This window comes from Lissotriton vulgaris, chromosome 2_1 (assembly GCF_964263255.1).
Source record: "Lissotriton vulgaris chromosome 2_1, aLisVul1.2, whole genome shotgun sequence".
Lineage (NCBI taxonomy): Eukaryota > Metazoa > Chordata > Amphibia > Caudata > Salamandridae > Lissotriton > Lissotriton vulgaris.
Genome location: NC_141687.1, coordinates 1,415,216,154 through 1,415,244,081, shown reverse-complemented (window position 1 = coordinate 1,415,244,081; position 27,928 = coordinate 1,415,216,154). Strand labels below are relative to the sequence as shown.

The 27,928-nt window shown below is 43.0% G+C and overlaps 1 long non-coding RNA gene across 1 annotated transcript; it reads right to left on the bottom strand.

Annotated features, from left to right (window-relative positions):
• LOC147732687 (uncharacterized) lies at positions 1-27,928 on the bottom strand. Its single transcript, XR_015308680.1, has 4 exons — positions 27,905-27,928; positions 23,313-23,373; positions 18,821-18,972; positions 1-2,260 (listed from the first exon to the last, which is right to left on the bottom strand). It is a non-coding gene; the product is annotated as an uncharacterized LOC147732687 (long non-coding RNA).

Below are 27,928 nucleotides of genomic sequence, written 5' to 3'. Positions count from 1 at the left end.
TGACCAAGAAAACTTTATTAGTTATGGACATCATAACTAAAACACCATCTTCTCTGGCAGTAATATTGATAGATGTCATCAATATATAGAGAGAGGAGCATTCAAAGAACTTTGGGGTAACAAATCAATATTATACTCAAAGAATTGGGAGGCAAACAGAAGGAAAAAGTTAAAAGCAATCTAAAATGAAGGGTTCCTGCTGTATTTACTGTACCCCACAGGGACTTAATGTAAACAATCAAAAATGGAAATGCATCCAGCAAAGCATTGACTTCACTCGACGGTATAAAGAGACCAGAGGAACTGCTTTCCCAATAAAACTAATCTCTGAACGGAAGAATGTGTCCACTTTGAATAGTGTGACTGAACATCACATCAGTGGCCGCCATTACGTAGACCACTCATTGCAGGAACTACTCCAAATCCAGCGCAAGTAACACAGGGGCTGGAGGTTGGCTTCAGTAATAGCAGTCAAAGTGATGAGGTGCATCATTGGAAGAGGTGTGGCACAGCGCCAGGGCAGCTGACTCTGGAACACTGGGGCTTACGGTTCGGTCCCCCGCAGCAGTTCAGTCCAGCACCATGTGACACTGGGCAATAGCTTGCTTAATCTTCCTGACTGCCCCCAGTGCCTTGACACCCTTAGGAGTAATTGTTTGCGCTTTACAAATATCAGTATTTCATTTAATTTCACCCTCTGGTAGTCAGAGTCTAGGGGGCAGATGTACGACCATTTTTTTTGGTCGCAAATGGGGAATTCGGCCTGTTTGCAACTGCAAAATTGGTCAGCCCCATGTGCAAAATATGGTTTGCGACTTGCTATTAGGGAGGGGTATGCCGAGGGCGTCACTTCCTAATAGCGAGTCAGATTGCAATGTATGATTGTTTTGTGACTGCATTTGCGGTCGCAAAACACTTGCCCTTTGTTAATAGGTGTGAAAATATTTTTAAGAGCAGGCAGTGGTCCCAGGGACCCCTGCTGCCCATAAAAATTTAAACTGAAAAGTTTCAGTTTTCTTATTTGAAATGCATCCCATTTTCCTTTAAGGACATGGACAGACACAGTGGTCTGCTGACCGCAGCAGGCCACCATCCCTGTGAGTGCTAGCCATTCCCAATGGCGTCGCAAATTGCGCTTGCCTCATGAATATTGATGAGGCATGCAATTTGCGACCCCATTGGAAATCGCAAACAGTGTCTGAGACCCTGTAGTACATTGCACTTTGCGTGTTGAAAATTGACACAATATGCGAGTCCCAAAATGCAAGCGTCGTACATCTCGCCCTAGGACTCTTATCGCTTGGCAGAAAAAAGTCAAGTTAGAAAATGTGTTTCTTCCCAATGTTTTCAGCATCTGTCTAATAACATCTCAGTTTTGCTGAACTGTCTTATTAATTGATACATTTAAGATAATTTTTACTACCACTGGACATTCAGGCCAAGATTTACTAATACTTGGTGCTGCATTTGCATCACAAAAGCGACACAAACCCACAACAAAGTGTTGTGGTGGGATTTACTTCCCAACACAAATCATGATTTGCATTGGAAAGTTGCTTAAAGCAATGGGCCGATTCTTTGATTCCGGCCCCAATAAAGTCCTGTAAATTTGGCCCCATAACTTAGTTTACATGGCTCTGTTCTGCTTTTTCTCTTTCACCCACTGGAGCACAACAACTATGATTGCTGCGCTGCGTTGTGTGAAAAGTTGGTAAATCTTTCCCTCAGTGTCAACCAGCCACTTTATTTCATGCATTGTTTAATCAAGGCCTCCAGTCGGCTCGCCTGACCCGCTGGTGCACTGAATATACCTATGACTTTAATCCTCCTTGGATCTGCAATACAATTTCTGTCCTGGAAGGAACCAACCCAGGAGTTCCCATAGGGAATCCAAGCACAGTCATACTGACTCTGCCAGGTTTTCTGAAGGGGGTGCCCCTTTGCTTCAATCTTTATGCATTTACCAACATTGACTCTCAGTTTTAGAATCACATTACCATGAGTTAGATGCTTGGGGAATTTTTGGGATATATGGGCCGCTCTGCTGACATAGACCCCTGACCCTAATTTGCCATCCCTCGTCGGTTTGAAGCCATTTCTGATAATATCCTCTGCTGCGTCCAGTGTGGTCCCGTGGTACATTTCGTAGAGCTTTCCATCTTTAGGATCCGTGTAGGGCCCCAAAGCGAAATCACTGTACAGACTCGATTTCGATTCTGCAAACAAATCTACCTCTGCGTAGCAACTCATTCTGCCTTCTCTGCAAAAAGCAAAAAAAGGGGGAAGAGGTAATTGAGCGCAACATCCACATGAAGAGAAACAGTTCACATTCTCTTTACCATCACAACCCTGCTTATTTTCCTTTAGCTGCTAAAACATTGCCATGTCAAGGACAGAGAAAGCTGAGCCTGTGCGAAATTTTAATTCCGCCAGCAGAACTAGCAGAATTTGTTCTTCACAAAGTGTGTGACATTTCTCAACATTTTGTATCACGTGACCGCATTTTTTTTTTAACGGAACAAGCACTATTGCTGGCTCTCACAGAAATGTCTCATCAACAGATATTTTCTCCTCAATCCAGTATCCTGCTGGTATCTATTGAGATTTATTTATACAGGGTGTGAGCTTAATTAAAATTGGATATTCCCAGACCACATTATAGTATGAAAGTGTAATTTTGTGTAATTTTGCACTATCATCATCATCATCATCAGACGTTATTTGGGCACAATGAACATAGTAACAAAATAAAAAACACAATAACAAACACATTTAAGGCCGTCAAAACACGATAAAAGCATGGCATTTTCAACTCTCCCCATATTTAAAAAGAGAAATCAGAATACTTAAATGTAGTATGAATCCACATAAACCACAGAGTACCATATTCATTTTTAAAACAACAAGGTAATGATGGAAACCAGGAACCATGATACTGGGAAAGTCACCATAAAATAAAATAAAAATCCAGCGCAGCCTCGTGAGGTAACACCTTAGCTCTGGGGAGTTTCCCCAGGTCAAATGGAGCTCTAAACCTTTGGTTGTGTAGACAATTGGATATGTAATTGAAACGTGTCCAGACCTAGTACCTTCATGACCCTAACTTTTCTTTTACTAGGTTCTTTGCATTTAGGGGTATCTTATCAGGTTCTACAAAAAAATTCATTCAACCGCAGGTCACAGCAAGTATTCTTAATATACTTAGGCCATGAAATAACTTTCATGTTACTCTGCGCAAGGCAGTCTTCTAATATATTACAAGTGTAACCCAATTCCTTTGTGTTTCAGATTTTACACCATAATTTGATGGGAGCCATGCCTACCCTATCTTCCAAAAGCCCCACCCCAAGTTCATTATGAGTGATGCAATTTGAGGCAGTCTTTGGGGTCCCTAATAACCTATTTAAAATGTATTTTCTGCTCCCTGTAAAGCCTCAGGAGTGGAATAACCCCAAACCCCTGCTCCGTATGTGCCCGGGCTAAGAGCTTTGCTATTATAAAGCGTAATCATTTCTGCCGGGGGTGTATGTCCTAGCTTCTTAGCAAATTTAAAAATTGATTCGGAAGCTGCCTCCATCCCCTGTCTTCTCTGAATTAATAATCTTTCCCATTTCATGTTCTCATTAAACATCAGACCTAAATATTTGAAATCTTTTGTTTTTTGAACCTCAGTTCCCCCCAATAAAACATTTTTTTGACCGGGTGTTCTTTGGGCCACCAGTCATGACATAGGATTTCTTCAAATTCAACTTAAGCTTTAAATCATGCATACAATGATTAAAATAATTTAAAATAGATTGCTGACCATTTGCTGTGCTCACAATTAAAACAGTGTCATCCGTGTACAATAGTACAGGGACTAAGCAGGTACCTATATTATGAAAATCGTAGGTGCATGACATGTAAAAAGTCTCCAAGGCATTTATATAGGCTAGAAGTAAATAAGGAGCCAGAATACACCCATGTCTACCTCTGCGTTTGACTAGAATGGGGGGGGCGTATAGTCTCCTTGCTGCGAATGGTGGACCCTCATATGGGTGTCTTGATGTAAAAAATGTAAAACGTGTACTAAGGCAGGGTCAACCCCTGTTTGGTCCAAAATTCCTCATAGTACATATCTGTCCATTAGGTCAAACGCACAGGAGAGGTCCATAAAGGCCATTCGTATAGCCCCTCTCCTGGACTTGATGTATTTAGTTAAAATCAAACTTAGTTAGATTCCGGGCTTGTTCAGTGGTACCCAACCTCAAGTGGAAACCGAATTCGAATTCTGTAAAAAAGTATTTCTCTTTCATCCACTTTTCTAAAGTTGCTAAAATCACCCTACCACGGATTTTAACCGAGGCATCTAATAATGTGATAGGTCTGTAGTTTGTAATCTAATAATAAGATAGGTCTGTAGTTTGTAGGGGAGTTTCTATCACCTTTCTTAAAAATAGGAACGGTAATAGATTCCATCCAGGTCTCTACAACTCCCTCATTAACAACTGTTCTAAAAACATTTATTAACAGCGGGGCACAGAGGTTAAGATTATGTTTAAAAAACTCTGCCGGGACTCCATCTGGGCCTGGTGCCTTCCCAGTTGCAGAGCTTAAAATTGCTTTACGAACTTCACCTATCGAAATGGTCTCACTAAATGTTAAACGTTCTACAAATGAAAATGTAATTTAGCAAAAATGTTCAGGGAGCTTCACTTAACTTCTTGAGAAAAAATTAGGTGAATTTGCACACATCGTGAACAATTTCTCCACCACTTGACACTAGTCGTCTCATTCCTGACTTTCAGGAAAGAATCTAAAACCCTCTTGCTCTTCATGTACCTCATCAAACCTTGAACTGCTCACACAAGTAAGTTCGCCATAAATGGATTAGCGGGTCACTGAGATCTCAATCCCCCATCAACCTACCCCTATGATGTCAGTCTTGACTTCCTTATAATTGTCACTGCTCTCATGATCAGCTTATGATCAAACAATGATGTTTTCATGGTTCAATTTTAGGCCTGAATAAATTCAACAATAGCTGTCTGGACAGATCTTATGTGAGCAACAACATTGACACACTATTCAACTACAACATAGGGAAAGAAGCTTTGGGCCAGCATTCATAAACCATTGTTGTGTCGTGCTCAGACTCTTTCAGCCACTGGCTGTGTAAAATGCCCTTCACATTTGGATCAGCCCACAGCATTTCAAAGATATGATGTGCCCTTTTGACATTTTGCACTGGTCTCTTGTTTGTTGTTGCTTCTCCCGCAGGTTCCAGAGTGCCTCCTGACTCCATTGCTGTCCTTGTCAGGCGGTTACTGTCCTGATAGCAGCTGTAAACGTTAAAGTAGCTTTACTTTTCTGTAGAATCTCAAAAGTTCTAATGTGCCACAGGGCACCTAAAGCAATTTATCTCCTGTAGAACTTCAACCGTATTTTGTACGTGTTAGAACTCATAGTGGTGTGCCGTATGGCTCCCATGCATAGCCCCTGGTCGAAATATCAAGTACATTTACCCTTTTCAGAGCAAACATGCACACAGGTGTACAGAACACCAGCAGCATACAAGGTCCTGGGTCGAAACCATGCTTGCCTGCTTTCTTCTCTTCTTTTTTTAAAGCAGTGCTCCTCACGCGTAAGTTAACCCATGGCCACATGTTGCTCACAGCACCCTAAAATGCTAAACTCTAGACATGAAGCCCTAATATATTTATATTTGTCAATGCTACTCTGCACACACATGAATTTTCTCTTGAAGAAAGGATCAGATGTCTCTACTGGTTTGCTGTCCCCATGGCAGCTACTCCTATGAAACGCACATCCTGGAGGCATTGTCTGAAAAAAGCACAAAGGTTCCAGGAACCTAGGTTATGAGGCAGTGAAGCTGAATCATTTCTAATGGTGGGTTGGTGTCTCTGAAAGGGTGCTGCAAGCTTCCTGTCCCAACAAAGTCAAGAACAAGAGGCATCAAGTAGCTGCTAAAGCATAGAGCATCTGGGTAGAGAATGAGCAAAACAGAGAGAATACGTCTTCAGCATTTGCCTTCTTGCTCTCCGACCTGAGACAATGGGCCAGATGTACTAAAAAGTCAGTTTGCGAGTTCCTAATTGTACATTTTTGCACTTCGCAATTAGGAATCATAAACACCCATGTACAAATGTGTCTTGGACACAATTTGCAATTCCCAGTGAATCGCAATTAGACCTACCTCATTAGAGACAATTTCAATTCCCTAAACACCAATATCCACCTCAATAGTGCTAACCCCCCCAAACTCTGGTAAAAAAAATTACGAATTACATTTACTGGAAAAATGCTCATAGGACTCGCGCACCTCGAAAAATCCCTCCCTGTCTGACCTCCCTGAACTCCGCAGTTTGTACCATCCTACTTCAGTAATCAACAAACCCCCCTTCCCTCCTCTAATATCCCCATTATCCTAGGGATGAATAGAGCCCCCTCTTCACCTGTCTCCCCTATACCCCCACCTCAACGCTTCACTATCCACTCATGCCCACCCCCCAAAAGTATCATCAAACCTCTCGCCTGCATGCTCGTTAACTGTTGATCCGCCGTCCGACATGCGACTGAAATCGCTGAAACTATCCTTAGTGAATAAATTGACATGGCTTTCTTCACGGAAACCTGGCTTAATGACCATTCAAAAAGCATGCTCGACCTACTCTACCCTCCGGGATACTCTATCCTCAGAATAGACAGACCCATCAGAATAGGGGGTCGTTTAGCCATAATCTTCAACAAGCATTAGCACAGCCAATAGGTCTCGCCTTTGGGGACTTATAAGTGTTTAACTATGGAACAGTTCATGTTTTTGCACCAAGGATAATGTGCTGCATAACTAAATACTTATAAGGTCCCAAAAGCGAGACTTATTGGCTATGCCAATGCTTGTTCTATTTGCCAATATTCCAATTGTCTTCCCGGCGCACTTTATTAGAAAGCAGAGGCTTGTGGAATAGAGTGCAGCTTTGGGACACACTATTTACAGATAACAGAGAGTCACGTGTGCAGTTTAATCGCATACTACACTCTGCAGCCCTATTAAAGGCGCAGAGCCCAGCCATTGAGTGTGCAGCTTCATCACAGTCCTGAGCTGGCATCAAGTCCACCTAATGAGCAAACCCCTCTGTTATAGATGGACGGCAGGATCACAACACAAACGTCTGAAGTGGTTCAGTTAGGAGTTCTTTAGTTAATGTTAGGCTTCTAGATACAGCCACAGCCTAACAAATCCTGCTAGAGCTCTATTCTCCCAGCACATAGACACCAACATTTCAAACAACTGCACATTCTCACAAGCATCGATACTCACCAGCATGCCCTTGCGCACACATACACATCACTACATAATCCCATTTCCCTACAGACAGCCACCACCACTACCAAATCCATTACGTAAGGTTATCCCATAGATCAGCGTCAGTCCAGAAGGGAGTATGACACCACCAATTTTACAGCTACGACCCTTTCTCAACGAGGCATTCAAATCTTGGTTCTTTTCAGCGCCATTGTTTTCGCAAATAAGCAAGCCCTTTGTCAATGAGCGGCTCTGGTGAATGCCTTAACTCCACTTCTGCTGCCGGCTCTTGTCTGGAGCACTTGACAACCGTACACACAAACTTTTATCATACTAATCAAGAGGGGAATGTCAGCCATTTAGGAGAATGGAAAAATGAACGTCGAGCATGGTGTCAATCCAAATGAAACCACGTGCAGGTGTTATTTACAAGACTACTAAACTGTAACAAGCTTATAAATCCCATTGAGGGAAGCTTGCAATGATTCATATGAAATAAAAGGTGTTAAGCGCGGATGAACTTGTGCCTCGTTGGTTAATAATAACTTTGATTCATACATTGATCAATTAAAACTACTAGCTTTTAGTCAAAATCAACATCATCCACTTTTAAAGACCACATTAACTAGTTCTTCTAATCTCGCACAGACAAAGTAAGATACATTCCGATTGTCATGCATGCGACCAGACAGAAACTACACTTGTCTCATGCAAGCCAATGAAATTCCAAAAGCAAACCATCAAAGGCTAGGAGTTACCTGTACTAGTTAACTTGAGCATTGCACTAAACCGCTTCCAATTTTACAAATAAGGGGGCCAGACATAGAAAAGCAGCCAAATCACCAAGGTCGCACAACTAAGTCAAGTGTGAAAGAGGGGCCTCTTCTTTTGCAACCACCCTCTATCCCGGTCCTGCAAAGTATGGCCAATAGGAGCCCAACATGTACAGCACTAGTTCTCAAACAGGTGTGTCAAGAGCATAGAACTGTGCCTATTAATACCAGAGTACTGCCATAGCTCTCAACCTGTCAGTGGAGCCGTCGGCCCTCAGACAATGAAAATGCCACTCTAGCCACCGGAGATCTAAAAGTGAAACTGCTCACTTTTTGTCTTATAAAAAAAAAGTTTGCTGAACAATTATGTATTCCTCCACGGATATTGGCTATGAGGTGTCAAACTACTAAGTAACGCACACTGAAACCCACATCAAATCGGGATGAACATGACCCGGTAGAATATCCCAGCCCCACTGAGCGCTGCAATCACAGATGGGAATCTTGACAGAGGAAATATTTTGATTCATCCTTCGGAGGTCGAGAAAACAAATATTATAATCTGGGCCAACGATTATATTTATTAAGTGCAAAGAGGCATACGGTATGTAGAGTCCGGTATATAAACACACATTATTTGTGGAGTTCTGTGGTGCTTTGACTTAATTTCCTAAAAAGTGGCCGAATGTGTAATATTGGGCAGTGTATCGCCTTCAACTTTGCAAAGCTCGAATGTCAGGCAACAGTCACTGAAAAATCGCACTCGCTTCAACTTTTGCCTGGGAAAAAAACTCAGACTGGAACAGGAAACTTCGTTTTTTTTTGTCTACAAGTAAAGACCACGTGACTGCTATGCTTTTCACCACTGGTCAAATACACAAACTTGTCAAAATGCAAGTAAACACTGGCGGCGCGTGTGTGCTTAATGAGCCTTGACAGAAAGCTTGTTCGCAAGTGCGATCAAAGACAAAGACGTGCAGCCGAGTGTGACCAGTGAAAGACAGATGGCGGCTGTGCGCGTGCAGACTCGCTTGAACGCAAGCGCTAGGCCCGCCAGGAGTACTTTTAAAATTCACCTACTAAATGTCTCTCTGAGCAGCGCATGCGCTGACTCAGCGAGACCTAAAAATGAACTTCAGCTTTCCTTTGTTAACAACTCTGACCACACTACCTTCGAATACCGTGTAGCTGAACTAAAATTGCAAGGTTCCCACTCTATTCATCTACATAATATCTACCACCCGCCTGGAGATCCTCTTCCCTTCGTTGATAAACTATCCGACCTTCTAACTCAATCCTCAATTTTCAATTCCAATAACCTCCTCCTTGGAGACCTTAACCTCCACTGGAACGATAGTGATGATGCCACTACCACCTTCCTCAACAATCTTCTTGAGATTAATGATCTCAAACAACTTTGCCAGTCCTCAACCCACACCAAAGGAGCTATCCTAAATGCCATTATCACCAAGAAGGATTTGGCCTCCGTGTCCAATATCATTCCCATAGACTGGTCCGACCACCACCTCATACTGTTCACCATAGCCACCATGGACCCCCCAACACCCACTAAAATCATTAAACCTAGGAAATGGATCAGAAATCTAAAGCTTATCCCCCATGGAGAATTGGAGTCTAAACTCCAAGCCCAGCTTCTCCTCACTCCTCTCCCCCAAAATGCAAATGAGCTCACTGAGCACTTTAATAAATCAGTCACTGATGTCCTGGACCTAATGGCCCACCCAAACTAAAATATCAAAGAAATGACCCATCCAAATCGTGGTATAATACAGAGCTCAACAGCGAAAGACGCTCACTAAGACTAATGAAAAGAACATGGAGACAGCATCCTTCGCTCTCACATCTGGCACACCTCAGACTAGCTAGATCCACATACAAAAAAACTATCTTTAACAAAAAAGGCTTCCTTCTTCCGTACTCAACTTGATTGGGCCAAAAACAGACCCAAAGAATTGTTCAACATCATTCGTAACCAAACTTCCTCCGCTCTTCCAAAGCCGATTACCTCTATTGCTAGATGTGAAGAAATTACCCACTTCTTCTCATAAAAAATCGCCAAAATTGACAAAACCTTCCTTTCATCCCAGATCCCATCCAACTCCCTATTCTCTCTTGACATCACCTTTAACATTCATTCCACAGTCCTCACATCCCCTGATCCCACCTCGCCACCTCTGCCTAACTACCCCCCATACCTACCTACTACCACACCTCTCCTGAACCATTCTGCACACTTTCCGACTATGGCATCTTTTGAATACAACACCCCGACCCCCAACTCAAAAACAATGCCTCCTGGCACACTGTCCACCCTGTAACTGAACTCGAAGTTTCCAAAAACATTGCTAAACTAAAACCGTCATCCCATACGAAATGACACCTCCCTTCCAAACTTGTCCAAGACCTCAAGCACATCAGTAACCCATTCTGGACTAAAATCATCAGCATCTCCCTGCCACAGGGTGTGCCTCCCTCCAACTTGGTCTAATCACCCCCATCATCAAAAAACCAAATGCCGAACCCAATGACCTGAACAACCTCCGCCCTATCTCTAACCTTCCCCTACTTTCCACAGCCCTTGAAAAATGTGTACAGCTCCAATTAGACAAACACATTGATAACTTCAACCTACTGGAGCCCCTACAATCAGGCTTCAGGAAAAGCTGCAGCACCGAAACTGCCATGCTAAACATCGTTAATGACATCCACCACTCCCTTTACAACGGCGAGTCCTGCCTACTTATCCTCCTTGACCTCTGCACAGCATTTGACACAGTCAACCACCTTGTCCTACTTAATGTGCTCAGAGATTGCTTCGGCCTCAATAATACTGTCCATAAATGGTTCGTCTCCTACCTCCAGCACCAAATACAACAAATCAAAATTCATGACTGCCTATCTAACCTCACTCCGGTCTCCTTAGTAGTCCCTCAGGGATCCATTCTGTCTCCCTCTCTCTTCAACCTCTTTGTGGAACCCCACACTCTCATTATAAAACAAGCCAGAATCCAATACCACCTCTATGCTGATGATACCCAACTCCACTACAAAATCAAAACCTGCTTTGATATCATTCATCTTAATAATACCCTCTCCAAGATTCAATCCTCGTTCCAATCAAATCATCTTAAACTCAACACTAAAAAACTGAAATCATGCTCTTCTCCCCAAAAAAGAACCTTCTCCCCATCCAATCTTGTATCTCCGACCTGAACGCCCTAAACTGTTCAATCACCCTGTCCAACACCGTTACATCTCTTGGGATCTACATTGACAAGAGCCTAACTCTCAATGTTAACACTAAAAACTCAAATTGATTGTGGCAACGCCATCCTTTCCGGAATCCCCAAGGTCCACCTTGCTCCTCTCAAATCGCTTCTCAACCTTGCAGCCAGGCTCATTATCGATGGCAAACGTTTCAAATACATCTCAGTTTCAGTTTCAAAATGCTTTATTCGGTTTGTACAAGTACAACCATATAGCAACATACATAAATACAATTCCAAAATCACATTTATGTAGGTTTTAAATGATGAAACAGTTTAAATTATATCAATATCTATACACCAAACTCATTTTCCATTATATTATTATACAAAGCATGTCTCATTTGAGTGCAAAAAGGCTATTCAGTCACTGTAAACATTGTAGCAGCAGTTATTATAGTAAGAAAAGTTTGTGCAAAAAACGCTAGTGTAAAGTGCAAAATACCAATCCTATCGTATACATATGATACTTTCAACAAGTGCAAATATGCAATATAAAGTGCATAGCAAATAAATACATATGTAAACAGTTTGACTCAGCGGTGGGTCACACACAAAATAGTACACATTCATAATATAAAGTCATATTATGATTGATTTCCTTAGTGATATACATTTTAAAATGTAGGTGGCCAGATAGTAACACACGTCTGGGGAGGTTACATCTCCCCAGCCCTCAAAACTCTTAAATGGCTCCCCATCGAAGGCAGACCCTCCCACAAAACTGCATTTATAACACACAAAGCCCTCCATCAAAACACACTGCTGTACCTCGCCAACAAACTCTACAAAGCGGGCAGCGCACGTCCAATGAGAAGCACTAACACCCTCCTGCTAGTCCCAACCCTGCACAAAAAGAAACCCAAACAATCCCGCTCCTTCTCAGGAAATGCCCCAAAAATCTGGAATGCCCTTCCCAAAGACCTACAATGTAACCCCCCCTACATCAGTTTTAAAAAAAGAGCTCAAAATTCACCTCCTCAACTAATATTGGGCTCTTAATCTACGCCCTAATTTCACCTACTCACCGTTACTACTCCATTCCCCTCCTACTCTCCGACTGCACCTTGAACTGCTCTAATTATCTGCTTATTCAATATGTGTTAGCCCAAACTGTTTCTCTTCTATTAATCCTGTTGTTACTCCGAGCTGCTTAAATTTTGTTTGTACCGCTTATTAGCATCATTCTCCTGTCTCACATCTTTATACAATAGTTTGATCTCCCCTATCCATGCTATATATGGTCATGTACCCTACTCTCATTTGTTCTATTTGATATGTGTTAACTCTAGCTGTTTTCACTTCTGTTCACCTGTTTTGATAATCCATACAGTCCAATTATTGTTGTTTGCCTTTACTATCCTCATTCTCATGTAAAGTGCTCTGATACCTCTGGGTCCAGCCAGCGCTAAATAAAACCTATGAATAATAATAATATTCATGAGGTAGGTCTCGCTTTGCTACCCAATGGGAATGGCCAGCACTCAGAGGGATGGTGGCTTGGTGGGGACAGCAGTTCACCATGTATGTGATTGCTTTTTAAATAAAGCGATACAAAAGGGGATGATGGACGGAGCGTTTGAGCAAATCAAACACTCACCCCCAGTCAACTGATCTGTGTTTAATCCATCACCATTCTTTAGCTCACTCTGCCTGCTCCTAAAAATGAAGGCGCCCACATTCACAAAGAGGAAGGGGTCCCTTGGGCACCCCTTCCCAATTGCGAATGCATTAACACCAGCTTGAAGTTGGTGGTAACTGCTAGATATGGCCCATGATGGTTAAAGCGGTGGGTGCGGGTGAGTCGATAGACGACAAAGAGGGAAACTTAAATAATAAAAAAGAAAACCATGGTTTTCTTTTTTCTTTTATTTAAGTTTCCCTTTTTGTCGTATGTCGACTCTCCCGCCCCACAGCCCTTACCTGCACAGGCCGTGCCTGGTAACTTCTAATGTTTTGCAACCTCATTCCTGGTTGCCCTTAACATGACCCTTCCTAATAGCGACTTACAAACCCTATTTTGTGAGTCAGTAATAGATTACCGACTCGCAAAATAGGGTTGGTACATGCCAAAAAGAATTTTACCAGTTGCAACCACCCCAAAGGCCCATTCACGAGCAGGGAAATGCTTTGAACAAATGTCCCAATACCACTACTTTGCTCTTGCTGATGCCTTCACCTTCGGAGGCAAACCAGGCAGTGTAATGCACAGGATAAATGAGGGTCTATGAACACCGCAGATCCCTCAGTCCATTTTCAACAGAGAGTTTTCTGAAGCCAAACTCCACAGAGTCAGAAATATATCATGCATTGTACATTGCACTAAGATAGGTTTTAATGTACCAGGTGTGTCATCTAGGCTCCTATGGAAACGTGGAAAGAGTGTTTGCTAGGTATTTATGGCACTTTGGAAACTGGGAAAACTTGGAATTATGAATTATCCCAGAATGTGCACTGTTATCTTTGGGGAGGCTTGCAAAGTAAACTAAATGGAGTATTACCAGGAAGTCTAAAGAGATACCTACGGCATGTAAATAGCAATGCATGCTAGCAGAGGTTTACACAAAACTGCAATGGGCTTGCAGGAGGGTTATTGAAACTTACATCACTCTAACTTTTACCTCTGCGATGGCTATGGAATTGTAGAGCCTGGTATCTGTCCCAGCAGTATAAAGTAAATGCCCTGCAGCTTAGAAAGCTGCTCTGACTCCTGACAGCTCTGATACAGGGCCCATTTTTATTAAGGATAAATATAAGTTAGTTCTTAATTAGGATCTGAAAAACTATTGGAGCCAATGAGTTTGTCTAAAGAACTATTATGAGATTTGCAAGATGTGCATATTGGTGCTACTAAGGTTGTAAAGCAGAATCAGTTAAAGATACACTATGTAAATATGCAAAGTGTCAAAACAGTGACAATATAGATCATTGTAAAAACACTCCCTTCTAAAGTGGTCATACACCCAACTTGGTTCCCAAGTTTTACGAGCCTTCTTTATGCTTTAAATTGCATGATTTGTTATGGACCCTCCTAAATAATTGTCTAGGGAAAATTAATTCTCCACTTCAAACATGGCCATTTATATCGCTACAGTTTTTCATCAGGTACAAGACCAATATGGTTAAATGGCATCATTTGCTGGAAGTTCTTTGGCGGGAACACTCAATCTCCCCATATAAAATGTTCTTTGACTCTTAAGAGGTTTTGACCAAGGCTACTGTCCTAATGTTCTTCATAATTCGCAATGCGTCCTTCAATTCTTCAAATATCTTTAGGAAATATCTGTCATCCCTGTTAGGGGGAGAGATATTTAAGTCCTTCCAGTTTTGGGCAATGTCCATTGTAATTAACAGTTCACTATTATTTTCTTTTGAAAAATCCACATCCGCTATGAATTGATTTTAAATCTTACCACATTTTGATACCTGATAATGCCTGTAATCTGCCTAAAATTTCAGTTTGCCATTAAATTGCCCACAAGTACTGCTGCTTATTGCTAATAATATACATCATGGTCATATATTGTGGCCGATTCACAACCTGCATTTTGTAGTACGTAAAGTACTACTACAGTAGTACCATTTACTTACTACAAAATGCAATTCACAAACTTCGAGTAGGCCCACCTCCAACTAGGTATTGGCAGGATGGGTTCAGTGGGGTGGACCTGTTTCTTGCCCTACTTACATTTAAAGGGCTGCCTTCAGCAAACTCAGAAAGGAACTTTGACAGTGGCCCATTGTCACCTTGGGCCTCTTGGGGCCTGGGGCAGGGGAAAGAAGGACATTTCCCAGAACCAGATAGGGGAGAGCCAAGACGTTTCTCTCAGAACAGCATCTGTTATAAATATTTGACCCTCAGACCAACCTTTCAGGTAGCTCCTGGACCGGTGGAGGACCCCCAGAAGGACTGCTTAGTACTTTGGAGGACTGCCTGCTGCTTGTGGCTTGCTTTGTACATCAGAGAACTGCCCTGTCCCTCCAGAGGACTGCTCTGCTGCTTGAAGCTTGTATTGTAACCTCACTGGACTGCCCTGATCTTGACACTTGCTTTGCTGCTTGATACCAGAAATACCAGATTGACTCCAAGGGCATATTGAATGGCCTCCTATTATGAGTTACAGAGACACAGCAAGCCCTCACAACCTTGAACTCACACCTGGACCCTGCCTGAATTAACTCCTGTCCTCCCAGTGGTCCCTAACCAGTCCTTGGAAGTGGTGCTAAAGGTACCCAAACAAAAGAACCCTTCAACATGGGACTAATGAAATGTTCCAGCAAAATATAGTCTGAGAATCGATCAGGAGACGGGGACGTACCTGCTCGCTGATCCGCCAGAGGTGCATTGCTGGTCAGCCTTACTTTACGTTAGCTCCAACTACGTTTTTCTCAGGAGCAGCAAATTCTGTTGAGCGGGGCTACTGAGGAAGGGCATCCGGCCTCATGGAGCCCCCGTCGTCTATAGCCCACAGATTTATACCACTGGAGGTTTCTGACTTCCCAAAAATTGGCAAGGTCCGAACGTAGAAATCTCCATCCATAGGCTCCTCAACAACAATTCTGCCTCCTCAGACTGTGTCCCCTACCTTGCCCCGTTGAACTTTACCTTCCCAGAAGCTGTCTTCAAAATTTCTTCTAAGTCCGACGGTAAGCCAAGACCGGGCACAATCCAACTCAGGTATCCAAACCAGAATTTCTAGTTATCAGCCATAACTTTTGACTTTGTCCCAGTCTTGCATGACTATATGCCAGTGATTGGCACAATGTCTTTTATGTGTTTTTTTCAAGACAAATGTATAAAGTAAAAAACTCTAGTTCTACTGATTGGATTGAATTTTTTTTGTGACAAATTACGTATTACATTTTCTATATTTTTCCAAGTTGGTGTAGGATTTTTCTTGTGTTGTGTTTTCACTGTATTGCTGGTATGTGCTGCATAAATACTTAACACATTACCTCTAAGTTAAGCCTGACTGCTTTTGTGCCACGCTAACAGAAGGTTAAGCACAGGTTAATTTAGTGACTTTTTGTGGTTCACCCCGACAGGGATTGTGGTTGTTGTTTGACAAGAGTCTTCACCCCCCACAATCAAAAACCCAATTTCCTCCAACAAGGTATTGAGTCCTTTCTTTCACTCATGTCACATTACAATGCATTACGTTAGGGGCTCTTGGCCCCGTAGTGCTCTGATGCTCAGTATTTTGCCGTTAGCGGAGTCAGGAATTTCAAAGTGCCACTCTCTCACAATTCAGCATGACCCACCTCCTTTCCAATCATTCATCCATTTAAATATCTCTATCATTGGCAGCTAAAAATGTCATAACATACAAATGGGTGGCACATCAGCTGAGCAGGCGCAGTCAACTTCTGAAAGACCAGGGTACATAGCACACCTCCTTCATGCATTCACTCACTAGATGTGGGTGAGCCACTTAAAGCTCAAGCCAGGCTTGAGCCACATGTCTGGCTCTGGCTCTGCTCGAGATCCTCTTGGTTCCTCAAGCTCATAACAAGCCGAGCTTTCATAGGTGGCGATATGGCCCAGTGTATATTGTTGCCTGCTGACCATGTAACATGAGGTACCAGGCTTGAATCCCAGCCTCAGCTCATCATCTTATGAATACTGGAAATCTCCACATGCCGAAATAAAAGTGTAACAAAATCTGTGTCTTTTGAGAAGCGCTCTTACGTATGTGGGCAAGGTTTGCGCTATGTAAAACTGGGAAAAAATAAAACATGAATTTGGCATGTCACCCTCAGCTCTAAAAACATACTCCAAGAATTAGGGACAAATCATTACCTTTGAAGTGAGAAAGAGATACCCATCTTGTGGGTCAATTGCACAGTATGAAATTGGAAACTCTGGGATCAGTCCTGACTTCAGTGTTTGACCAAATTGTGTAAATCTAGGCAAATACCAAATTTCATGGAGCCTCTTTTTCTCATTATGATGTATGAGATCACCTTCAAATGTGCGAGCTCAAGGTTTGCACTGTAACAAAATCTTCTGTGTGTTTGATAGCCTGATATTACTCCGTCGATAATAAGAATCTAGGGCCAGATGTATGACACATTTTAGCAGTCGCAAATGGAGAATTGGGCCATCTGCGACTGCTAAAGACTCGTCTGGCCAGTACTAACCCGATTTTGCAAGTCGATAACCTATTACTGATTCACAAAATAGGGTTTGCGAGTCAAAATTAGAAAGGGGTGTCCCTTCCTAATAGCAAATCTCAGGGGCATGTATGAATGCTTTGCGACTGGAATGCGGTCGCAAAACATTCATATATTACTGACTCCATAAAGAAGTTCGCAAGCGGGAAGGGGTTTCAAAGAGACCCCTTCATCTTTAGAAATGTGGATGCCAACATTTTTTAAGAGCAGGCAGTGGTCCCACAGACCACTCCCGGACTGTCCCCCCCCAAAAAAAAATATATGTATACATGTATATATTTGAACTTCCGTTACTAATACTTACCATAGTTAGACTAATAATGACTTGCAATGTCATGCAAGCTAAAAGCATATGCATGATAAAGAATTGTGGGGTAAAAAATGCATTGTAAAGGCATGCAATGTTTTTACATGCATTGTTTCATCATACAATTTAAAGACAAGCCAGACCATTGGCTTGGCTCACCCTGTTAAATGATGACTCGCCCACCTCTTTCACTCATCCATTCACCCCACCATCCATGAAATCACCCATTGAGCCATCCATCCATGCACTTATTCATCCATCTATGTACTCATTCCAGTGAATGATTCATTTTGACACACACCCACTTGCCCTTCCACCACAAACACAAGATTAGCATTAAATGAAGAGCCATTTCCTCTTTAATACTTATGAGCGTGATGATGTTGGCCTATGAGTGAGGGTTATGTGTGAGCTGTTGTGTGGGGCATGTCACCAGGGAATTTATGTGTATTCATGTGAGAGAATAAGTGAGGGTTTTGTCTGAGCTGATGTTTTCATTATTGATGAAATAGTGAGTGTACAAGTGTATTGCTGTGAGTGAGGCCCTTGGGTGAGCTTGTGCAAATACCTTGAGAAAGAGTGGGCCTGATTCATGAATGTAAACGTACAAGTTTGTGTAAGTTTGCTATTTTTTTAGTATTCACAAACGTCAAGTTTCATTTTACTAATAGCAATGTTATGACTGCGGAGAGTCCGCAGTCGGGCCGAAGAACTGTGCTCATAAAAAGAGAGGACAGGCCTTACTTTTTATGTGCAAAGTCTCCGCAGTTGTAAAATTACGATTAGTAAAATTAAACTTGTAGTTTGTGATACCGAAAAACAAAAATAGTAATATTACACAAAAAGTGCATTTTTACCTTTGTGATTCAGGCCCAGTGAGTGTAAGAGTGCATTGTAGTAAATGTGTGCAAGTGGCCTTCAGTGCAAATCTGTTGTCAATCAATCAAGTGTCTTGTAAGGCACAACTACCCACCTGTAAGGGTCTCAAGGTACTGGGGGGGTGGGGGTGCTGATCCGTAGGAGGTGCTGTGTTTCAGTCGAAGAGCCAGGTCTTGAGGTCCTTGATGAATTGAGGCAGCGATGGTGATTGTCTGAGGTGGCGAGGAAGGGTGTTCCAGGTCTTTGCTGCGAGGTAGGAGAAGTAACACCATACTCAAACATATAAGTGACAACAGGATTGTTTATTGTGCTAGTTACAGATTGTCAATCGAAATGCAGTAGTATTACAGCACACGCACATTTTTTTTGATTTAACAAACTGAATTTTTAACAAAATTAGCAAACAGAATGTTTTTTGGTCTGTATTAGCTGACTGGAAGACATCATGTCATCAATTCTTCAAAAATAGTTCAATAAGAAGAGGTATAGGGAGTGGGCTTTGGTTCTGCCACCTTCAACCATTGGCTTTTACATGTTTGTAGTTGTTGCCTTTCTTTGGGTGGGCTTTCCTTCAAGGGAATGATACTTTGTGGGTGGTTACATTGTTAAGCATGCACCCATTAGGTTAGGGAATCTGTAGTTCTTTTGATAAACTGCAACTGCAACTTCACTTCTATGTCATTCTATGTGAGTTCGTTCCTATATATACTTTTCTGACTCAACATTTTTAAACGCTTATTTATCATTTTTCTGTTTAGGAAGTGATTGCTATGTGGATGCCAGGCTCAGGCATCCACAACAATTTCATAATCACACTAGTAAATTAATTTATTTTACTTTGCAATCATCATAACATGCACTTTCATTCACAATGGAAATACCTGTACACACAGAGTTATAGGTTTTCGTTTCAATCATGTACAGTCACCAGGTATTTTGGTTGGGGTTGGGGGCAAATGTAGGGCAAGTAGGACAGATCCTTGCCAGATTTTCAGGATAACCATTTCCTATGCAAATACATTCTATTAAGATGTATTGTCTTCAAACATATTTTATGAGGCAACCCTAGAAATCTAGCATGGATGGAGCCCTCCTGGCCTGTGCTAGATGTGCATGGCTCTACATCAACAGAGACAAAGCTGATATTTCTTCAAGGACCTCCCCTTGAGCAACATTTTATTTTATTATTAAATCAAATCTATGATCTATTTTTGTAACAGTATTACACAACACTTAAATAACCAGTAGATGTCTGAGAAAACAGTTTGACAATTTCATCATGGTGCAAGAAAACAAACATTAAGAATTTATTGCTAATTCTCTCTCGAACAGTTCTAATAGAAGTTGAGGTTGGAGCCAACCGTGGCCCGTCCATAGGGGCTGGAGGCCATGCCCCCTCACTTTTTTCCCTCAAGAAGAGTGTCTGTCAGGCTGAATAAAGGCCAGCCAGCCTGACAGACACTCTTTATTTTCAGGTCAGGCAGCCAGGACCTAGACATGTGCTAAATAAGCTGGCTCCTGGCTGACTGAGCTGAAATTTGCTGGATTGAGGATGTTACAGCCCCTGTGGGGGGGGCTCCTCGGCTCAGCAAAGGTCCTTGAGGCTCTCCCCCTCGTGACGAGGGGTAGCATCATTCATTGTCTCAGACCGGGGTGCTTCAGTTTTAAGCCCTGAAGTGCAAGAGACCAAGTGCCATTCAGTTTAACCTTATCACAGAGTGGGGTGGGGTCAGCAGTCTCACTGACCCCAGCCCACTCTGTGAAGAGTTTGAGACTGCTGATTTCCCTCATTGGCTGGCCTAAGGTCAACCAATGAAGAAGGCAGCAGTCCCAACTCTCCTGGGGCCTCCGAGGCAGAGCTACAATTAAGTGTTATTTTATTTTCAATTAATATTTGGTGCATGCATGTTTATATACTTGGTAAGGAGTTTTGTGAATGGATGTGTGTGTGATTGGGTATCTGTGATGGGTGTGAGTGAGTGGGTATGTGTACAAGTGTGTCCCATCTGCCCCTCCCTCCTTGTAGAAGAAGTGGCAAAAGAAAGTGGAAACGTACGAAATATTGGTAGTGAGAAGAAATAAAATCAATATGACTTAAGATTCAGAGAATATTTTCCTTCGGGAGCCCTGCTGCACACTTAAAAACAGGGTTCACACCTTTTGCAGTAATTTGATGCTACCAGTAGATGGTGTTGTAATAATTTGGAACAAGCCACCTTTGTTTGCATTTAATATTGACATTCTCTGGGACAAGCTCAAAAATGCCCTCTATTGTTGCCAGATTTGGGACCATATTACGAGTTGGGTGGAGCTGTATCCCAGGGTGGGTTACTGCTCCACTGACCAGAAGCGGCCCGGTGCCCCTACACCTGGATTCTTGAGGTGCAGTCATACCACATCCTATTTTAACATTTGGAACTATTTACCAGATGTCATATGGGGACCTGGCAGGGTCTGCGAGCTCTAGCACAGCTCGATCTGTGCCCAAGCTATTCCTCCAGCACTGGGGCAACTTGGATGTTTCCTGCCTGTCCAGTACCGGTTTCACCTCTTCCATGACAACCTCACCATCCACAGACAGAAACTCCCGGCCCAATTTACCACTGACTCAGTGTCGCAATTGAAAGGGAGAGAATGAGGCAGTCTCGTGGAAAAGGACCCACTTATTCAAGGTCCACATGCTCTACCCAATTTCATGAGTATCAGATATAGTCATAATACATTTCTACAACAGTAGCGTGGCACAATCCTGTACCATACTAGGAGAGAAAGGAAATAGAGAAGAGTGAAAGGGGTGTTTTCAGGCAAGAAAAAGGAGCAGGCAGGTCACTGTAGACAGTAGAGGATAGTGACAGTGTCGCCTGGAGTAGTACATACAAAATCACATATGAATTATTTTACATGTATGCCCACTCATGGGTGTCGACGTTTCGATCCCTTTGCTCAGTTACATAAAGGGGATCATCATCAGGACTTTTAAAATAGAATGTGCCTGAATATGACAACGCCTCTTAATGAGAGGTGGGGGGATGATAAACTCGGTTGTTAGGTAATGGTCATGACGCCAGGGCTGGGTTTCAGCGAGACAGACAGACGCACTAGTAGTGCAGGTGGTTGATGATTGCTATCTCGTATTCCCGGTTAAGGCAAGGAGCCAAACAGTTATTGCTGTGCTTTCCGCTCCTAATAATGTATGGGCGGAAGAGGGGAGTTTCACTGGTTCTCTCGGTCGCGCCGGGTTTTTGGCGAGCGTAGATAAAAGTAGGTCGTTAGAGTGAGGCTCGATGGCCGTCGTCTCCTTGCGAACAATGTCGGAATGGGACGCAGGTCGGAGTCGACCTCGCGGATACTCGCGGATACTCTGGATACTCCAGAGTATCCGCGAGGTCGACTCCGACCTGCGTCCCATTCCGACATTGTTCGCAAGGAGACGACGGCCATCGAGCCTCACTCTAACGACCTACTTTTATCTGCGCTCGCCAAAAACCCGGCGCGACCGAGAGAACCAGTGAAACTCCCCTCTTCCGCCCATACATTATTAGGAGCGGAAAGCACAGCAATAACTGTTTGGCTCCTTGCCTTAACCGGTAATACGAGATAGCAATCAGCAACCACATGCACTACTAGTGCGTCTGTTCGATCATCTAAGGAACGTCTTTCCTGACTGTCTCACTGAAAACCAGCCCTGGCGTCATGACCATTACCTAACAACCGAGTTTATCATCCCCCACCTCTCATTAAGAGGCTTTATCATATTCAGGCAAATTCTATTTTAAAAGTCCTGATGATGATCCCCTTTATGTAACTGAGCAAAGGGATCGAAACGTCGACACCCATGAGTGGGCATTCATGTAAAATAATTCATATGTGATTTTGTATGTACTACTCCAGGCGACACTGTCACTATCCTCTACTGTCTACAGTGCCCTGCTGCTCCTTTTTCTTGCCTGAAAACACCCCTTTCACTCTTCTCTATTTCCTTTCTCTCCTAGTACGGTACAGGATTGTGCCACGCTACTGTTGTAGAAATGTATTATGACTATATCTGATACTTGTTGATAAATAAATTCTTTGTCCGGCTGGGCAAGGAAATTTAAACGTATAGTAGCCTATTGTGTTCTATACCGTATTGCTATAATTCCAAATAAGCTAGGAACCCTTGTTTCTTAAAACTCAGTTGATACCCATGGTTCTTAGCTACCCTCTGGGTCCCCCTTGTTTCTCAAAACTACCCAATTTTAGGGACAATTACTACAAATAGGCAGATTTAAATGTGCGAATACTTCCCAGAAATGTTCATTTGAGAATTCTGTTTACTGCACACCTGAATGCACCCCTTTTCTTGCACTTGTTGTCAGCAACATAGTACGGAAAGGGGACTGGGGGAACCAAAATGCATCTAATGCCAATGTAGGATCTAGGGCGTAACAAGACTAGCCCATCACCTGAAGTTAAAACTGCAGGGAGAAAGTTGGGGCCAGATTGCAAATAGAGGTGTTTTGGAGTTTTCAACAATGTGCACCTTCACCAAGAGCTGCAAATGTTCATGTGCCAACAACACCTCTCATGTATGGTAAATTATTTACCTATGTCAGAGAGCTTTCTAAATGAAACTTCTTTCATGTGTCGTCGCCTCCAATGAGAGACCTGTGGAGATAGAAAAAAGAAGGAAAAGTGTCAGCCATAGTCTTCAATGATTCCTGTGCAGACGCTGCATATGTCCATCAATTTCCCTCCAGCTCTGTTGCACGCATTTTCTTAATGCAGTCAGAATGGCACCTGTCGTGTTCTGCAATGTGCGTCAGTCAGCATACCAGACTCAGGACACAGGTTGGTTCTGCAATACTTCTTTTATTGGTTTTCTTCGGAGCTGGTCGCATGTATATCTGTCCCCATACCCGTCCTGGTCAATCTGCCGTCCTTCCTGTCCCTAGCCGGATGTGGTGTCCGGTGACCTGGTCACCTCCCTCATGACCCACAGGGTCCTAGTGTCCTACGTCCTGTCGCCTTATCTGTTGGGTCACGACATCTCCCCATTTGTTGCAAATAAATGTTCATGGTACAGTTTTACGAGAGAGAGAGAGAGAGAGAGAGAGAGAGAGAGAGAGAGAGAGAGAGAGCGGGTCGACCCGTCTCCCCAGTCCCTGGCTCCTATGTTTCATCATTTAGTCTTTTTGTCCTCTCGCATTCTTCTCTTGGTCGCTGTTCTCTGCCATCAGCTTTTGCTTCTGTTTGTCCGTTGTCTTCCTTCTGCTCTCCTCTTGCCAGCCTCTCTTTGTCTGCTTCTAGCTCCTTGTCATGTGTCCCGTGGCGCGGGCCGGCTGGCGCCATCTCCGCAAGTACCTCTCTTTCTCCTGCCACCCTTCATGGTGTTTGTTCCTTTCGTGATTCTTTTGCATCACTTTTGTGAAAGTGTTGATACATTATTCCCTTTATTTCAAGACTGATGAAATGTGTTTACCCAATTACAGTTCTTGACTTAGTGGCATCCAGCCATTGGCAAAGGAGTACTCAATAAAAACATTTTTGGGGACTTTTTAAAAGAGAAAATAAATAAAATCTGCCCCCTCTGAGAGTCTTGTGGTTATTTTGTTATTGATTGTATTTTGGAAACCTAAATGGATTTAGTGAGATTTGCAAGGCCACTGGCCAGCACCACCACTCTCAAATGTATTCCAGCACCATTGGAGTTACTAAGTGCTTCCAGACACATGGCCAAGGTCTACTGAAGTGAGCTTATGAAACAACATAGGTTGATCATCCTCAGAGACATTCATTCCAATGGGGAATGAAGAATTGCATTGCAGGAACAGGGAGAGTGGATCTGAAACTCTGTTGAGCCCTTCACACATATAGTCTATGCAAATTTACTGATTTGCCTTTGTAAGCATTTTAGGGTGTTGGGAGATAAAGAGTAATGCAGGTTGGAGAGGGGGGGGGGGGGGGGGGGGGTCATTCCAGAGCAGGTGTCTCCAGTCGATTGGGAGCTACCAGTATTTTCCCGGAACCTTAATAATAACTCACAGATTTGTGTTAATTTTTAAATAAGCATAACTTGGTCATATTTTCCTTTTAAAGTTAAGGGAAGGCCGTCTTTATTTTATATTATTGTCAACAGGCTGCAGATAGCCGGGCCTGATAATAAACAGTGCTCAATCAGATGTATGACCCAGGCTGTGGCACAGAGGTCAACAACTGAACTACTGAGGTATTTAACTCTTAAATAAAAGTCCTTTTCAACTCAGTATTGGAGCTGTGAACAAAATGTTTCTGAATACTTTTAAATGGGAGACAATTTAAATGAAAAGTTACCTTAATGATTAAGTTAACTCTTCATTTTAATTTTCTCCCATTTTAAAGTGTTGCATTTACAAGCAGTAAGCCCCTTACTCCTGGTGGTAAGTAGACACTGTGGCATACGTATAACTAAAAATAGAGGCATTTTTTGAAATGAGTGAAATTTAAAGTGGAAAAAATGTCCCATATTATGAACATTGTAACAGTACATTATTCTGTACTTAACATTTCTCCAATTAAAAAAAAATGATTGTGTTATACATGTAACAGAGCCACATATGGCGTAAGGTATGTCCTGTGCTGCAAGTACATACACAAGGCACACAGGTGATGGACTGAATGCAGAGCAAATCAAATATTCAACCCCAGTCAAGAGATCTGGGTTAAATCCATTGTTCTTTTGCTCACCATGGCACCCCAGTTTAGACCAAGCCATATGCAAATCAGTCTTGACCCTGCTCCTCATGGGAACAGTCCAGCCCAAACTGCAAAGCCAGGTCCTCCCATGACCGGAAACAAGCATCCTGGGATCTGTTTGGGTGAATAACTCCTCATCAGCCAAGCTAGCTTGAATCCAGTAGCACAGTGAGCCTGGGACCCATGTCGGGTCATACCCGGCGCACATTGGGCAAGAAAGCAAGACACACATAGATGATGGACAGAATGCAGAGCAAATGAAACATGCACCCCCAGTCAAGAGATCTGGGTGAAATCCATTGTTCCTTTGCTCACCTTGCTACCCCAGTTTAGACCCAGCCTTATACAAATGAATCTTGACTCTGTTCCTCATAGGAACAGTCCAGTCTGAACTGCCAAGCCAGGCCCTCCCTGGACCAGAAACAAGCATCCTGGGACCGGTTTCGGGGAATCACCCCATATCCGGGTTTGCTCAGATGTGGGTCCTGGGCTCACTGTGCCACTGAATTCAAGCTAGCCACTGATGACGGGTGATGCCCTGAAACTGGTCCCATGACTTTCGGGCTTCACTTGTAAATATGGCCCCCTTTCACGCATTATTCTGTGTAAAAGGGCCGTTCCAGTGGTGCTGCTGTGGGTGTTCCCACACAACACCCACGGATTGTGACGCATTCCCAGATTTATAAGGTTTCGCACAAGGGAATGTGTCAGATTCTAATGCTTCCCCAGCTGATGCGTTAAAGTGGCATGACTAGGAGAAATTCCTTTATTTCTCCTTGTTTTTTCCTTTTTCTATATGTGCTGCATTTTAGCAAACATAGGAGGAAAACGGCATCAATGATTGTTTTTCTGTAGAAAGGGTCCCTTTCTACACAAAACCAATCATCGCTGCAACGCAGACACCCTTTCACCGTGTTGTAAGGGTGCCTGCATCGGTGCTCTGTAGACAACCGTGTGCCAGCTCTGAGGAAAGCACAGGAATGCCTCGTATTGCTGTAAATACAACGCATCCCTGCACTTTCCTAATAACACAGCATGGCACAGCAAGATGGCTTCCAGCCCTGCGATGCATCATTTTCTAGTAAATATGTCGCCAAGAGTCGTTTTACAATTAATATCTCACAATGGATCAAAGAACATTTATCAAACTTAATTCATAGGCTGTGTTTATCAGCTGGCCTTGCACTCATTCAAACTGTGATAAAACTATCCATTTAAGATCCTGCATTTAACACAACTACGCAGCCATTTAGGTCACTTCATCAGATTCATGGGGGTTAGGAGAAGGGGCAGATCCAAAGCAAAACTATGGAATAATTTTAACATTTTCCAGAATTAAAAAAAATGAAGGCTGAAAGGTGAGTAAAGCATGTAGTGTGCTGCAGCTGCAGCCCCCAGCGACCCCTAAGAATACCCCTCCTGTCAGTGAGTCTACCACAGAACGCTGACTCATCAGTTCTCTGCTGCCTCCTCCTGGAGGGGGAGATGTAGAAAGGTGTGTATAGTCCCGCTCCCATAAGTGCACAGAACTTGTTACATGTATACCCCTTGGTAAATGCATGAACATGGGATGAGACTTCTGCATGACATATCTATGTTTATTAAAAATAATCTTAAAAGGGATGAAGCGATCTGTATTATAGCAAAGTGACGTTACAAAATCAGTACTCGAGTATGTCGAATTAATAATGATAAGAATGCATACGCTGAGTAAACATGAAATGTAACCTCAAACAAAAAAAAGAACACGAAAGAGAACTAATGTAAGAAGGAAGAACATTATTAAGGGTTTCAAAGCCTAAATTAGCAACAGAATATATACACATGGCTTGAAACAGGGCATGTGCAAGCTGTGCACCTGCACAGGGCCACCAAACCCCAGGGGCCACCACGCCAATATATATCCTTAATATATTAATCCTCTGAGGATGGATACATATTTGCGTGGTGGCCCCTGGCAGAATTTGGCGGCCTCTGGCTCTGTTCCACTTCTAAACTCCCTGACCCCCTCCCCTCTTTACTGGCGTGCGCGCTCCGCCCCGCCCGGACCCCGTCATCCGGGCCCCCTACCTACGCTCCCTGCTCAGGGCCACCATGAGCCTAGAGCCGGCCCTGCTTGAAAACCAACCCTTACAGGCAGGAAAATCCCACACTGATGATTATTCGATTAGCATTTTGTAAAGCGTTAAAAAAACAAAGAGGAAAAACAATACGTTTATTAAGTACAAGGGGCCTTATTTATGAAGGACTTGCGCCACTTTTACGTGACTTTTAAAATGGGAAAAAGACACGCACCGGTGGCGCAAGGCCTTCATAAATAAGGCCCAAGGTGTTATCCACAAACTGCACAGAATCCCCCAAGAATAAACTCCACACCACACCATCTCTACAGATTCAGCATCACTTAGGCGCTGCGAATATCGGCAAACTGTCTGTGCTGCTCATAGCCATGAAGTCCACTCACCTGCTGGGTTGGGTTCAGTACACC